The 15,099-nt window shown below is 39.6% G+C and overlaps 1 pseudogene; it reads right to left on the minus strand.

Moving 5' to 3' along the window:
• Positions 1–330: 330 nt before the first annotated feature.
• Positions 331–4,160, minus strand: LOC147908031 (uncharacterized; annotated as a pseudogene).
• Between the last annotated feature and the right edge of the window lie 10,939 nt (positions 4,161–15,099).

The raw sequence follows: 15,099 nt of genomic DNA on the forward strand, positions 1-15,099 counted from the left end.
CAAGAACGTATTGAAAAATTTTTAAACAATAATTAGAAATTCAGAACAAGGCTAATGAGAGTCTAACGCTGATGTAAGAGCGAAAAGTTAGGAGATGCAGATAATACTCAAGTATTGGTGGTTATCTTCATTTATTGTATTGTTATTGTATGTTACAATAAATGCAATACAATAAATGAAGACAACTGCCAACACTTGAGTATTATCTGCATCTCCTAACTCTTTGTTCCTAACTCTTACATCTGCGTTAGACTTTCATTAGTCTTGTTCTGAATTTCTATTTATTGTTTTTAAGATTGAGAATCCTTATTTATATATTTATATATTATATAAATTTATGTAATTGAATTATTTATGTAATTGAAAAACTTTTATCACGCTGTTGCTCGTTTTATCAATTTCGAAATTTTTCGTAATAATATCTATGTTACTGATGGAATGTGATGGTGGTGGTATATCGGATGTTTGTGATCGTGAAAAACGCCATAGTTCGTTGTCTCATTATCAGAGGAGGCATCTTATGCATTGTCTTCTGCATTTTCGTTTTCGTTACGTCTTTCTGTCTTCGCGTTTCTTAAATTGCAGGATATTGCCATAATGCTTCTCTGTACATTTTCCACTTCTCATCTTCGTCACGCGGCAGTCGGAATTAAGAATACGACTCATTTCCGCATCGAGTCGTATTAGATGAGTGTCCGAGGTTTGCGTTGTATTATTAATGCTCGAGATGTTATCCGAATTTTGTGGGGTACTGCTATTTCTTTTGATTCTCTATCAACGAATAATGTCGGATTCTGATGTAACTGATGATGCATTCTCTCTAGATTTTTCGTCGAAATTAAAACCATTTTTTTAGTCCTCTTCATAACGTTTTATCCCTACTATTTCGTTCCTTCAGTAATTAGTGATAATATAGGTCCGATAATATAGGTCCGTTAATATAAGGGTAAAAATCCGCCTCGCTGCAACAGCTTTCTTTTACCTTTCCAATTACCACGTTTTGCAACGACGTGACGCAGAGCCTTTTTGTATTTGGTTAATCGATTTTTTTTACACCGTTCGAGCGAGACGTTGCCTTTGAGTGTATTAAAAACACATTCACAGATACAACGAATTTTTCGTCAGCATTGCGCAAGAAGGTTGTGCATTGATTTTTGTTCAATTAACAGAGCGTCGCGAGGAGACAGGCGTTTCTCTTACCGATCGAATATGGCGATTTTCGTCTCTCTGTGCGATTTTTTGTCACCCACCTTCATCGCGAGAAAAATCTAACACGTGCGATTACTTGTACTCAACTTTTAAACTTTTTAACTTATAAATCCGTTGGAAAATGATCTACGCGACACGTAGACGTAATGAATTAGGAAAAATACACGCTTGAAATCGATACTTGTCCGAGATTGATTGTTTCAGATCAAGCAATAAATACCCGTGAGGCCTCGATGTGGCGTTTTCTAATTTCGAATTGTCGGGATAGACTTGACGCGTTAAATGACGAATTTGAGTACGATCACGGATTTTTGAAAATCACGATGTAATTCGTGTTAAGTGATATATCACGCTGGCCACGTCCCTGAAATAGATTCAGCGAAATAAGAATAACACTGAGATTCTTGTGATGACTGCCTTTGGTAAAAAGATCTACGATCGCGTCGCACGACGACGATTCTCTCATGAGATCATTGATTATCACTAATTTCGGGGAAAGCGGATCGTTCGGGTAATCTTCCGGATGGGGAAATTTCTCGCAAAATTCAATTATACACAGGGCGACAAATATGTTCCCGGACAGGGCCTGAAAATCATAATTGAAACAATATGCATATTTTTTGGTTTTATTATTCAAAATATTCTCCTCTGGCTTCAATACACTTGTTACAGCGATTCAATAGTGATTCAAATGCATGTTCTAGCTCAGTTTGCGGAATTGCCTCTAGTGCCTGTGTAGAAGCTGATTGGATGATCGGAATGTCATCAAAAAAGCATCCTTTCAATTTCAATTTCAATTTTGGGAATAATGAGAAGTCGCAGGGGGCCAAATCAGGTGAATACGGTGGATGGATTTAACACAGAGACACGATTTCGAGCCAAACATTGACGGACAATCAATGAAGTGTTCTTAATGTGTGTGGAACAAACTTCGCACAAACCTTCGTTTTACCCAAATCTTCATGTAATATGGTTCGAATCGTTTCTCTACTGATATTTAAAGCCTCCTCCATCATTTTTAGTGATGTATTGCGATCGTTTGCAACAAAATCACATATTTTTTCGAACATTTCGGGTATTCGAACCAAAATTGGCTGTCCTGATTTTTTGTCATCTTCAAGGGTCTCTCTGCCTTCCAAAAAACGCTTATGCCATTTAAAAACAGCTATACGACTAGATAGCTGGACATTGACTGCCGTAAACTTGTTGCATCGATCGGAATGTTTCTGATGCACTTTTATCAAGTTTTGCGTTAAATTTAATCACTGCTCTTTGTTTCATATTAAAATTTCTACCTCGACCAAAATCTTGTTTAACATGAACTGTCATATCTTCGTTATATGTCAACCAAAATGAATGAAACTTTGACAGATGATAACAAAATGTTCAACCTTTAAAATGCATGTTTGAACGCACAGATGTCGCTACTGGTTGCTGAGATGTGGTTCGTGTCCGGGAACATATTTGTCGCTCTGTGTATTTTTCTTCATCGTTTTAGTATTGCTGCATCCTCAACGCTGTTCTTCGAATTCTTTTTCACGTGTGTCGTATTGTAATTGACGATAGGCTTCTTGCCAATCCGCGTAATAAAACAAAACTCTCTCGAAAACGTCTCAATGACGTCGGTCATAAGAGATAAATGACGAAAAGCCTTCACAAAGATCGTCTTCCCGCAACTGGTCGGTCCGCATACGATCGACGTTCAAGGATATTTCCAGCGCACGTTCATTTAACGAAATGAATGATCGATCTCCGTGCGCGATTTCAAAACCAAAAAGAAAAAAAGACAAAACTTTATTTCTAGAATACGCGAAAGGAAATAATTTTAGGAGGGTGGATGGATAAGCTGATCAACGTGACGGCAGGGCTTCCCCATGCGGCGGACGAGCGCTCAGCGTATCTCCGCTTGTCAGTAAAGAGTACCGCGGCTGGCGAAAAGCTGATCTTGCCGCGATGCGACGCGAATAAGCTTATTCTTCGCGTCAAAGAGGATCGCTATCAGCGCATATTTCTATCGTTAAGTGACACGTGACATCGCCGCCAATGAGTTTACTGCCACTACCGCGATGCCGTAGCGAGGGAAAAGCTTTCGTTGAAATCGGAAAGGTTAGTTAGAATTATATAATAAATCGCCTCTTCTTGTTTTCGTCAATACAAAATATTTTTTATTCGATACTTTTCTTAAAAAAGAGGAAGGGAGAAAAGGAAACATATATAATTTTAATTTTTTTATAGTTGATTATATTTTTGCTAACTCTTATATTGTTCAAGATACAGTCAACATGTACAGTTTTTACATATTATTTGGCATTCGTGCGACATGCGGATCGAAAGCTTCTAGAAGGATCCCAAGCGTCCTTAGAGGTTTCAAAAACATAAACTCGGCCATCACCTCGTCGATAAAGTCGAAAAATAATAAGCTAAGCCGCACGTCATACGTACGCAGATCTCAATCGCTATAACGGCGAACCAACTCGGATCGGTCGCAGCGCACGCGCGATCGCGTGACGCAAAACGTGTAACACGCGTTCATCCCAATCAAGAATCCAGATTTAATGGGCGCGCATGGCAATAGCGTGCCGCTTGGCCGTTGCGCTCGAAATTGCCAATCGCCGCCCAAAATAGAGGGTCACCTCAAAATTTTCAATTTTGCAAAAATCTCATACGCGAATGCAAAGGGAAGCCTTTGTTCTTAAAAGAGCATAAAAAGCAAAACCGAGAAGCAATGACTATCTTATTTTTCGCTATTCTCGAGTCAACGCTTAGCTACCAGTGCAATCGCCTAGGAGACGCTCTGCCGCCAGAAAACCGCCGCGTTTGATTCGCAATTGATAATTCGCGTGAAGCGAAATTCAGCTAAAACGCCGTATCACTCAAATTTTTCTCACCAGCGCTCTCGCTCTAACTCGCTCTCGAACATATATAAAAAATTCAATTATTCAGAAACAATATTTATATCTTTATATTACAATTCTTTATAATAAATCTTTATATTAAATATTTACATTTTTATATTTTTACATTTTTACATTAAGTCATTCAATAAAATTCTAATAAAATGTTTTTTTTCTGCAAAAGAGAAATACTTATATTTTATTATTTATAAAAAACTTAAATTCAAGTTTTTTTTTTACATAATATTATGCAAATAGATGGAAAACTTGAGAACTTAAAATGTAAATGATAGAAAGTCGAGAAAAAGAAGTCGTTATTCTCTCCTGAAACCATACGAAAAGGAATAACGATTATTAATAAATTTGTGTTTTATCAATACCGGTGCGCACGTCTTTGTTTCGTTTCACGTTACGATTTTATGAAATGTGGTGCGCCGAATTGCGCTAAAACACAAATTTATCGCTGCCGTTTCTTCTTCTTCTTCTTCTTCATCGCACCTTTCTTTCTCATTATTGATTATTAGAGAATCTCGTGTGACATCTTCGTGTTGTTAACATCTCTGCTCGCCGCTCCGCTCTGATTTTGCTTTCTTGTTCAATTTCTGCGTTTTCTCTTGTGAAAAGTGCTATTTTATATCATTATTGTGCCTTATATTGGGAGTACAAATTAGTTCGGTCCGTTTTTTTGTGTTCAAAAATGCATTTTTTTCAAAACAAAATGAATGAACAGATTAATTAAAGATTAATTATTTTTATTGTCCATCGCTGGCTACTACTTTTTCCCCATCTCTCAGGCAATTTTCGAATTCCATCTCGAAAAAATGACTCGTTTTTGGAGGCGATCCAATTTTGGAGAAGTAAACTGGTGACTTGCCAAATCGTGCTGTATCCTTCGGAACAACCAGTAATCAGAAGGAGCAATGTCCGGAGAATATAGCGGGTGCGGTAAAACATCCCATTTGAGCGTTTCCAAATATTTTTTTACGATTTTTGCGACATGAGGCCGAGCGTTGTCATGAAGAAAAATAACTTTATCATGTCTTTGCTCGTATTTCGGCCGTTTTTTCGCAATGCATGGCTCAAATCAATCAATTGTAGCCGATATCGATCGCCCGTATTGAAATCGCCAGGTTTCAGCAGCTCATAGTAAACAACACTCTTTTGGTTCCACCAGATACAAAACATGATCTTCAAACCATGAATGTTCGGCTTTGGTGTTGATGTTGAGATCGATGGCAACGATTGACCGAGCTTAGCGTAGTATTTTTTCTTCTTAGGGTTGTCATAGAATATCCACTTCTGATCTCCAGTCACAATCCGATGCAAAAAACCTTTTCTTTGTTATCTTTGAATCAGCTGTTCGCAAGTGAAAAATCGCCTTTCAACGTCTCTCGGTTTCAGTTCATAAGGCACCCCATTTCCTTGTTTTGGAATTATTCCCATGGTTCTCAATCGTACAGAAACAGCTTATTGAGTTACTCCCAATGATTTTGCAAGCTCCTCTTGCGTTTGACTCTGATCTTCTTCGAGTAATCCCTCTAATTCTTTGTCTTCGAATTTTTTTGGCTGTCCAGAATGAAGCTTGTCTTCAACGCTGAAATCTCCATTCTTGAAACGTCGAAATCATTCCCTACATGATTTATCATTGGAGCAGTGTCACTATAAACTTCGACAAGCATTCGATGAGCTTCAGCTGCACTTTTCTTCCAATTAAAGCAGAAAATTAGAACCTCCCGCAAATGTTGCTTGGTTAACACAAAATTCGACATTTCAAACACAGTAAAAATCAAGGTTTTTGTATGAAATTCAAAGCGATATAAACTGATTATTATTAGCAGATGTCTAACCTCTCTGAAAACGCCAAAATCAGCTATCACTATGAACCATTCACAAAAGCTAGAGCCATCTTTTGGAAAACGGACCGAACTAATTTGTTCTCCCAATATTATAGTCATTGGTGCTTATTGCAACATCTCAGTTTTTTTTTACTTTTAACGTTTTCGCGAATGCTGGTCGGTGAGTAGAATGTATCTCTGTGAGTGAGTGACGTGATCTTTCTGCGTTTTCGTTACTCTATTAGTGCGTTTGTATTGCGTTTGTATTATAATATTTTGTCACTGTGTAATAATTTCTATAATCACATCATAATTTTATGTTTAAATCTAGCCGTTATATTTGTTATCGTTATTGTTTATTCGTCATTCGCTTCTGCCTTTGATTGAAGGACAGGCACAGTTATCAAGAATTATTTTGTTAATTTGCTGCGTGCTTGTTTGTGCGATCCTACGCGTAAACGCATTCTCTTGTACATTCTCTTGTGTGTCTAACTTCATGTATTTTAGCAGTCAGTCGACGTGTACCAAATGTAAATGCGTTTTATTTTGCGTAAACGCCCTTGCGTTTTCTATGGCACTAACAATGGTTTGCGCCTCTCTGATGATTGCGATCCTGTTTTTGCGGTTGGGAGTGAGCCGTCGTTGCCTCTGCTTGTGGCTGATATTTCCTTGGCTGAGTGCGTTTTGCCGCCTTTTTTCTTCACCTCTACTTGATGAGAGTGACGGAATGCGGTGTCTTTCTTTCCAGATGCCTTCTGATGTCTTATCTGCTCTTTCTGCAGTTAAATCCTCCTTGTCTACTTTAACTAAATTCATTTCTTCTTCGGAACACAGAATTGAGGGACACAGAAAAATCAGGACTTAGTCTTCTAGATTATCTCGAGCCCATTCTGGAGACATTTAACGTTAGGATGATGGAGTTTGATGGGGTGCTACAGCGTTTTAGGGATGTTGAGAGTGCGATGAAACAATTGATGGCGGCGATGGCCTATCCGCCGATCTGGTTGCTGTGAGTGCAAGGTAGGTCATCTTTGAGGAGCGCCTCACTAGACTGGAGAGCGAGGTGCGTGCTGGCTCTGTGACTTCTGTCGATGGTTCTCATTCCTTGCCGGATGGACTGTCTGCTAGTTTTGAGCGCATAATCAATAAGTAAGGGAACCATGAGCTCATAGTATTTGATCTACCAAAGGTCCCTTTAGAAAACTGTACTGAGATTGTAACAAAAGTTCATGTCATTGATGTCTCGGTGTCTTCATCAGAGATTGCGCTGGTCTTCAGAATTCCTGGCAGGAATTCGTCCTCGTCTCCAATTGTTGTAAAAAAAAAAAAATTTACTACAATAGCGAAGCGCAACGAACTGATCGCCAAGACTCATCGGAGAGGTGGACTGAAAGCATCTGATGTCTGCGGCTCCTGACCGGCCGGGAGGATTTCTATTTGCGGGCTACAGTATTTGAGCGGTTCACTTTTGCTGAGGCACGTCGACTGGCAGTGCATGGTGTTAGGCGTGTTTGGATATGTAGGGGGATCATTTATTTTCGCGTTAGGGATAATACATCCTCGTATCGTTACACCTCCTCGGATTCACTTCTTTCCGTCCTCAGATCTGTTTCATCCTCTCCCTCTCATCCCGCTCCCCTGTCCCCGCCGCTTGCATCCGATGGAGATGACCCTGCGTGACTTCCTACAGATCCATTTTAATTTTCGGTTTCGGATTCGGGTGTCTTTCGTAATGGCGGACAGCGTGCACATCAACGTTAAATCGCTCGTTCCGCTGGTCAAAGACCTTCCACCGTTTGGATATTCTGGCTATCAGGGAGATTTGGTTGCGGAATTTGACCGACTCTGAATCCGTCGACATAGATAACTACGTGCTCGAATATATCCACGGGCCGCCGCGGGGGCGGTGTTGTGCTATATATCAATAAGTCTTTCCAATTCTCCTCGATCGGCGTCCCGCCGGTGAGTACTCTCACTGACACTGTCGTCTCTCCATCTCATTCGCGGGGCGATCGTCTGCGTATATCGCCCTCCGGGTGCACCACTTTCCGACTTTTTAAAATCATGCCTATCTTGTGCGGCATGTATAACCGATGCGATTATGTGCCTGGGTGATTTCATTGTCAACATACTTGGTCAAATTGACTATAATGCCAACTGTTTCTCGATATTGCATCGTTATTCTCTCTTAGGCAATTATTTTTATCTCGAGCGTTAATGTAATTGAGTGCGGGGTCAGCGATGCGATCAGTGTGAGTGATCATCTTATCATCTATGCGATGCTGGCTATCCCGCGACCATATCGCCTTGATCATGTATCAAGGGCGGTGCTACAAGGGTTTGCGGAACGATGTGAATATTGTTATTTGTCGTGAGAAAAAGTCTTTCCTCTCTACCACCTTTATGACCGATTCCTTGCTACAATTCTGGAGAAATCTCCATGGCGGTGCACAGTTCTCCTCTGCTACTATACCTCTGCATCTTAGAAATCCTTTCCTCCTGAATAATCATTTTCTTGATATTCTACTTTCTTCGTCTTATTCCTCTAACTCTTTTATTCACCTTCTTTCCTCCTCTCCTCACGTTTCCTCGATCTTCAATTTTGCTCTTCAATCACTCCCAGTGATCTCTATAGTATTTTTAAGTGCATTCGCCTAACTTCCGCTGGGCCTCTTGATCTCTCCGGTTGTATGCTCCTACTGTGCCTTCCTCAATGTCTTGATCCCCTTCTCTATATGTTAAATTTTTCGCTCTCACAGTACCTTTCCCTCCTCTTGGAAATACTCAATTGTTCTTTCCCTATTCCTTAAAACCAATAATCCTTCTTCTCCTTTTTTTTCGCCCTATCTCGCTCCCCCCTTTCCTCTCAACCTGTTTGAGTATATCTGCTTCTCACAGCTTAATGCCTTTGTCTCCAATTTTAATATCCTTCCTTCCTGTCAGTCTGGTTCATCTCCATCGATCTCACAGCATCCCACACAACGGAATTACTTCATCTCTGACGTCGTGCTTCGTAATTTCGACAATTGTCGCCTTACTTCCATCGTTGCGCTTGACTTCACAAAGGCTTTCGATACTGTCAATCATAATCTACTTTTAGCTAAACTGAAATTATGCGGTCTTTCCCACTCTGCTCTCTCGCTAATCTGCTCGTTTCTTACAAATCGCACGCAGTAGTCCTCGTATATAATTCTTTTCCCCTTTTTTTATCTACTCGTGCTGTTCCCCATTCTCGGATCTCTACTCTTTAATATCTTTGTCTCTAATGTTTCTTTATCTTCTGAGCTCTTCATATATGTATTAGATGTTGGAATTAATTCGTAGCGTTTTACAAGAGATGGCACAAGCAGTACACTATTTCGTTGTTACCTATAGTTCTGTATACATTGTAAACATCTATCATAGGACGTCATTTGCCGTACATAACCTTTCTTGAAATCATAAATAACAATACTGTATAATTCATTGAATATGTCAAAATTTGTGCCAGATAAAGTGTTTTTGCGGGGAGTTTTGCTTCATTACTTTAATATGAACAAAAGTGCAGCTGAAGCTCATCGTATTTTAGTGGATGTGTATAGTGAACATGCTCTGGCTGAGCAAACGTGTAGGAAGTGGTTTGCACGTTTTAAAGCTGGTGATTTCGACTTGGATGACAAGGAGCGACCTGGTCAGCCGAAAAAATTTGAAGATAACGATTTGCAGGTACTGCTCAATGAAAACTCATGTCAAACACTTAAAGAATTATCTACGTCATTGGAAGTTGACTTCTCAACAATAGGAAAACGTCTTAAAAGTTTGGGCATGATCCAGAAGGAAGGACATTGGGTCCCATATGAATTGAAACCAAGGGATATTGAGAGACGTTTTCTCACGTGCGAACTGCTGCTTCAACGGCAGAAAAGAAAAGGTTTTTTGCATCGGATTGTTACCGGTGACGAAAAGTGGATCCATTATGACAATCCAAAGCGCAGAAAGTCATGGGTTAAGCCCGGCGAACCATCAACATCAGTGGCAAAGCCCAATATCCATGGCTCAAAGCTCCTGCTCTGTATTTGGTGGGATCAGAAGGGTGTCATATACTACGAACTGCTAAAACCGCATGAAACCGTTACTGGAGATCTCTACCGACGGCAACTGATGCGCTTGAACCGTGCATTGAAGCAAAAACGGTCGGAATACTTCGAAAGACACGATAAAGTCATCTTGCTGCACGACAATGTTCGCCCACACGTTGCAAAACCGGTAAAAACATACCTGGAAACACTTAAATGGGAAGTGCTACCGCACCCGCCGTATTCTCCTGATATTGCACCTAGCGACTACCACTTGTTTCGATCATTAGCTCATAGCTTGTGCGAGCAGAAGTTCACATCTTACGAAGATTGTACAAAATGGTTCGATTCCTGGATTTCATCTAAAGATGAACAGTTCTTCCGACGCGGTATTCATTTACTGCCCGAAAGATGGTCAAAAGTAGTAGAAAGTGATGGGAAGTACTTTCATTAATGTATTTTTTAATGCTCATGTGAAATAAATAACATTCTTTCATTAAAAAAACGCTACGAATTAATTCCAACACCTAATAGATGACGTCATTCTTCTCAAATCCTTTCACTCATTTGATGTTTTAGCAACTTATTCTGCTTTGAATACAGATTTAAAATCTATCGCCGATTAGTCCACTAATAATGCCTCATCCAAATCCTTCTAAATCATCCTTGCTAATTGTCGGTTCCTCATTATTATTATCCCGTATTCAATCCTTTGACATTCCTCTTAATTCTATTCCAATTCCTCGCTCCTTCTCTATTAAGATTCTTGGTGTCCATGTTGATTCTTCATGGTCATTCCAGTCACACGTGGCCGTCAAGTGTCGGGCTGCTTATACTCTATGTCTTCTTTATTCCCTTCGCCGCATCCTTTCCTGCTCTCAAAAACTTCTCACTTCCCAATTACTTGTTATTTCTCTATTTGATTACGCTGATGTCGTCTACGTTCCTGCTCTTAACCAACATCTGATAAATCGTGTACAGCGTATCCAAAATTCTTGTCTTCGCTTCTCCTATTGTGTTTGTAAATACGATTTCACATATTTCCGTATTATCAGAGATCTGGCTGACTTAAAATTTGGCAATGTTTTATTCTCCACCTGTGCTGTCTTGTATTTTCTTTCCTTCGCAATACTCCTTTATATTTGCGAAGTCTTCTTCAGTCGAACTCCGAGCATTATTCCTCTTTTAATCTTCTTGTCACCCTCTATCAATGTTCGAGAGACAAAGCGAGAGCGAGAGAGAGAGAGAGAGAGAGAGAGAGAGAGAGAGAGAGAGAGAGAGAGTTTGAGCGAGAAGACGTTTTCGAGCGAAAGTTCGATCTACGCGAATGTTCATTTATCAGATCACAAGTCGAACGCGGCGGTTTTCTTGCGGCGGAGCGTCTCAAAGGCGATTGAGCTGAATTGCGGAGCGTTAACTGCGACTGGAAAAGCGAAGAAGAAGAGAGATCACTGCTCAATCGGCCTTTTATCTATTTAATCGAACAAAGGTTCCTTTCCTCAATCGCCTATGAGATTCTCTAGAAATTATAAATTTTGAGGTGTGCAACGCACGGTGTCGCGGAAGCCTGTGCTTACACTTGACCAGAGACGTTTTTTTAAATTTAAAAATAATAAGAAATTGTTTGAAAAATATAATGACGCAGACGTGATCATGTGATCTAGCTATGATATCAAATGAAAAGAATTAGCGGACAATTTTGATTACAAAATCTTGATTGCGCAACAATTGAGAACGTAATCAGAATATTTTCAAAACTGAAGCTTGAAAATGTAATATAGTACATTATAGTGCATTAAGCATTAAATTTATTATTACAAAGAAAATTGTTAAATTTATTGTATTCGTATCATCGAAAATTGCGAAAAGTAGAGGAAACGTATTCGAGACACAGCCGAAACAGACAGTTTTTTGCAGATTTGGTGTACGTGCGACATGCGGATCGGAAACTTCTAGAAGAATTCCAAGCGTTTTTAGAGGTTTCCAAAACACAAACTTGGCCATCACATCGTCAATAAAGTCGAAAAACATAAGCTAAGCATGTCGTACGTACACAAATTTCAACCGCTATAACGGCAAATTAACTCAAATCGGTCGCAGCGCACGCGCGCTCGCGTGACGCGAAACGCGTAACATATGTACACCCCAATCAGGATTCCTGATTTAGTTGACGCGCATGACAATAGCGTACCGCTTGGCCATCGCGCTCGAAAATCGCCAATCGCTGCCCGAAATAGGGGGGGTCATCTCAAATTTTTCAATTTTGCGAGAATTTCATAAGCGATTGTAAAAGGAAGCCTTCGTTCTTTAAAGAGGATAAAAGGTAAAATCGAGCAGCAATGCTCCTCTTCGCTGTTTTCGGTCAAAGTCAATGCTTCGCTACAAGTGCAATCGCCTGGGAGACGCTCCGCCGCCAGAAAACCTTCGCGTTCGATTCGCGATCGAGAATTCGCGTAAATCGAACTTCAGCTAAAACGTCGTCTCACTTAAAATTTTCTCGCTGCCGCTCTCGCTTTAACTCGTTCTCGAACATAATGCGAATATTACACGCGCGTTGACTGAGTGCAATGAATAAGATCGCGTGGTCTAATACAATGTGCGGTTTTATTGCTTTTGCGAATCTGCGTATAGAGTGGTCGAGGCAGTGGGTCCAGGCAGCATCACCAATTTTATTAGAGGTCGGACGAGCTCGGAAGAGGTTGCGCGAATAGTTGCTAGGTAAGCACTGCTCCTCAGATTGGATCATTGTGCCTCATAATTTCAGAGACATCACCACCAAGCAGATGGCCTCTAGCTCACATCATGAAGCTGCACCCAGGAGAGGACGTGTGACCAAGCTGAAAAACATCGGCGCTTCTATTAATCCGTCGCGACATGTCACCGATCTGACAGTGTATATAAATAGTGTACAAAGTTTTTTTTATTCAATCGTAAATTTTAGTTACCAGCAATCAGACATGGATCGAGTAAAAGAATATATATAATACATCGAAAATCGATCGAGTGCAAGGGATACCGTCCCTTGTCAAGTCCACTAAGTCCACCAAGCCTACCATCATCGAAGGAAAGAAATAAGATATTGGGAATGTCCTGGCGAAAAAGCAAAATCGCCAATGTGTTTCTCATTATCAACGTTATCAATATCATCAAAATATAAGTCGTAAAGTATCGCGTTTATGGTGACTAGTACTAATACATTTTATTCTCTGCTGAAAAAAGCGAATAGTGATCAAAGAAGTTTTTGTTCTCTTTTTCCAGAAAGCGCTGCTAGCGATGTCTGAGCCATCGATCGCATTCGAACGCTGTCGGTCGCGAAAAAATATAATAAAATGAGAAAAATTAGTAATAAGATGTGAATAAAAAAATTCGATTGCTTCACTATATATGTACTTTATTTTACTACCCATCCTTTGTCCTGATGCGCTGGTAAAAAAAAAGGAAAAAAATCACAATGTATTATGAAAACTAAGTCATAGAAAAAGATAAAGAAAAAAAAGGATGTCGTGCTCTATCGTCGCGCTCTATCTTTTTCTAACATATAAGCCTTTGTTATCGATGCGTTTTTGAGATGGCAGCAGGCGGCGGGGTTGACGAAACAAATACGGAACGCATAGCGAAACATCATCACGCATATCATGTTTATGTAATTCATCGATCGGAATTGATACATAAACATAGGGCTCTAGTTATCACTGTTTACGTAAATAGCGATGCTGGCGATCGGGGACCTTCCTCACGCTGTCCTCTCCCCCGCGCCTATGAGTATCCCCCGCGCCCCGCACTCCTCTCTAGCTTTATAGGTTACAACCGGCTCTACCTTACTATTAATATGTATTTCAATATAATATTTTTGGAATTAACTTTATTAAGATATAACGAAATTTTTCATATAATTCTCTTGAAGCGAGAATCTTTGGCTTAATTTTTTTAAAAACTTTTTTTAGTTTATTCTCATGCAAACTATGTATTTCTACTTTTTTGAAAAAAAGAATTTGTATCAATAAATTCATTTTTATATAACATAAACCCTCGTTTCTTAATCACTCGCACGCTCCAATAACCAACTTTTTTCTCTGCATATTTCCGTGTTATACGTATAACATAGATTTTTAAATAAAGCACAAGAAATGCAATACACATTTTTAACATCCTTGTCATACATCATAAAAATCATACTCTCGAAAGTGAGTTATCACATCAGAGACGACGCGTCGCAGTTGAACATGTTCGTTCCTGTTTTATCTCCTCCATTCTTGCTAGCAAAAGTAAGACTCCCTCTAGAATCGCAAATTTTCATATAAGATGTTATCTCTCATAAATAAAAAACGTTCACTAAAATGCCAATATGTCGGAGACATTATGTCGTGTCAATAAAAAAAATGACCGTCATAAAATCATCCGCTATTTATACTCGGTGTTCGTATTTTGCCATCACGATAAAAAATGTTATAGTTTATCTCCACTCACCAATTTTTGGACTTTACCTTCCATTTTGTCAGAGGTCCTCTACTGTTCCCCTTCACTAATCATCTCATGAGTACGGTGCGAATCAATCAGAACTCACCATTTAATTACCCATTTAATTACCTCCACCCTTTATTCTTCGCTCAATCAGAGCGCGTCCTTTTTCCAGACTTCTAGGTCACGCCACGGTGCCGGAGGGAGATGTGGAGGGGGTTTGCTTTGACATTCTATGGCTGCGCATTTCTACTCATGCACAAGAAAACTTTCGATAATAATTTACCTGAAGCTGTGACTGCGTTCTGTGTAGTGTAGCTGTGGGTGACTTTATTGAAATCACCGAGAAATACTTCTGTTATTTTTTCATTGACAGGACTCTTGAGACATCGCATCATATCCCGTCTGATCGGTATTATGGATAACGTAATTCTTGTCGAAATGTGCTGTTTGTTTAGCATCGTGTTTTTGAAAATCTGCCTTTTGTAATATTGTCGTAAAATTCATTGCATTTTTGGATTTTATGTAACGATTTACTTTCTTCTGTCGAACATTGAAACTTTAAATTTATCTGCCCATGACTTACTTGCTGAGAAGTTAAATTCTTCGAATTGCTTGACAAACCTATGACTTTTAGCATTTTTGTTG

The sequence above is a fragment of the Acromyrmex echinatior genome, chromosome 11 (assembly GCF_024713525.1).
Source record: "Acromyrmex echinatior isolate Ae372 chromosome 11, ASM2471352v2, whole genome shotgun sequence".
Classification (NCBI taxonomy): Eukaryota; Metazoa; Arthropoda; class Insecta; order Hymenoptera; family Formicidae; genus Acromyrmex; species Acromyrmex echinatior.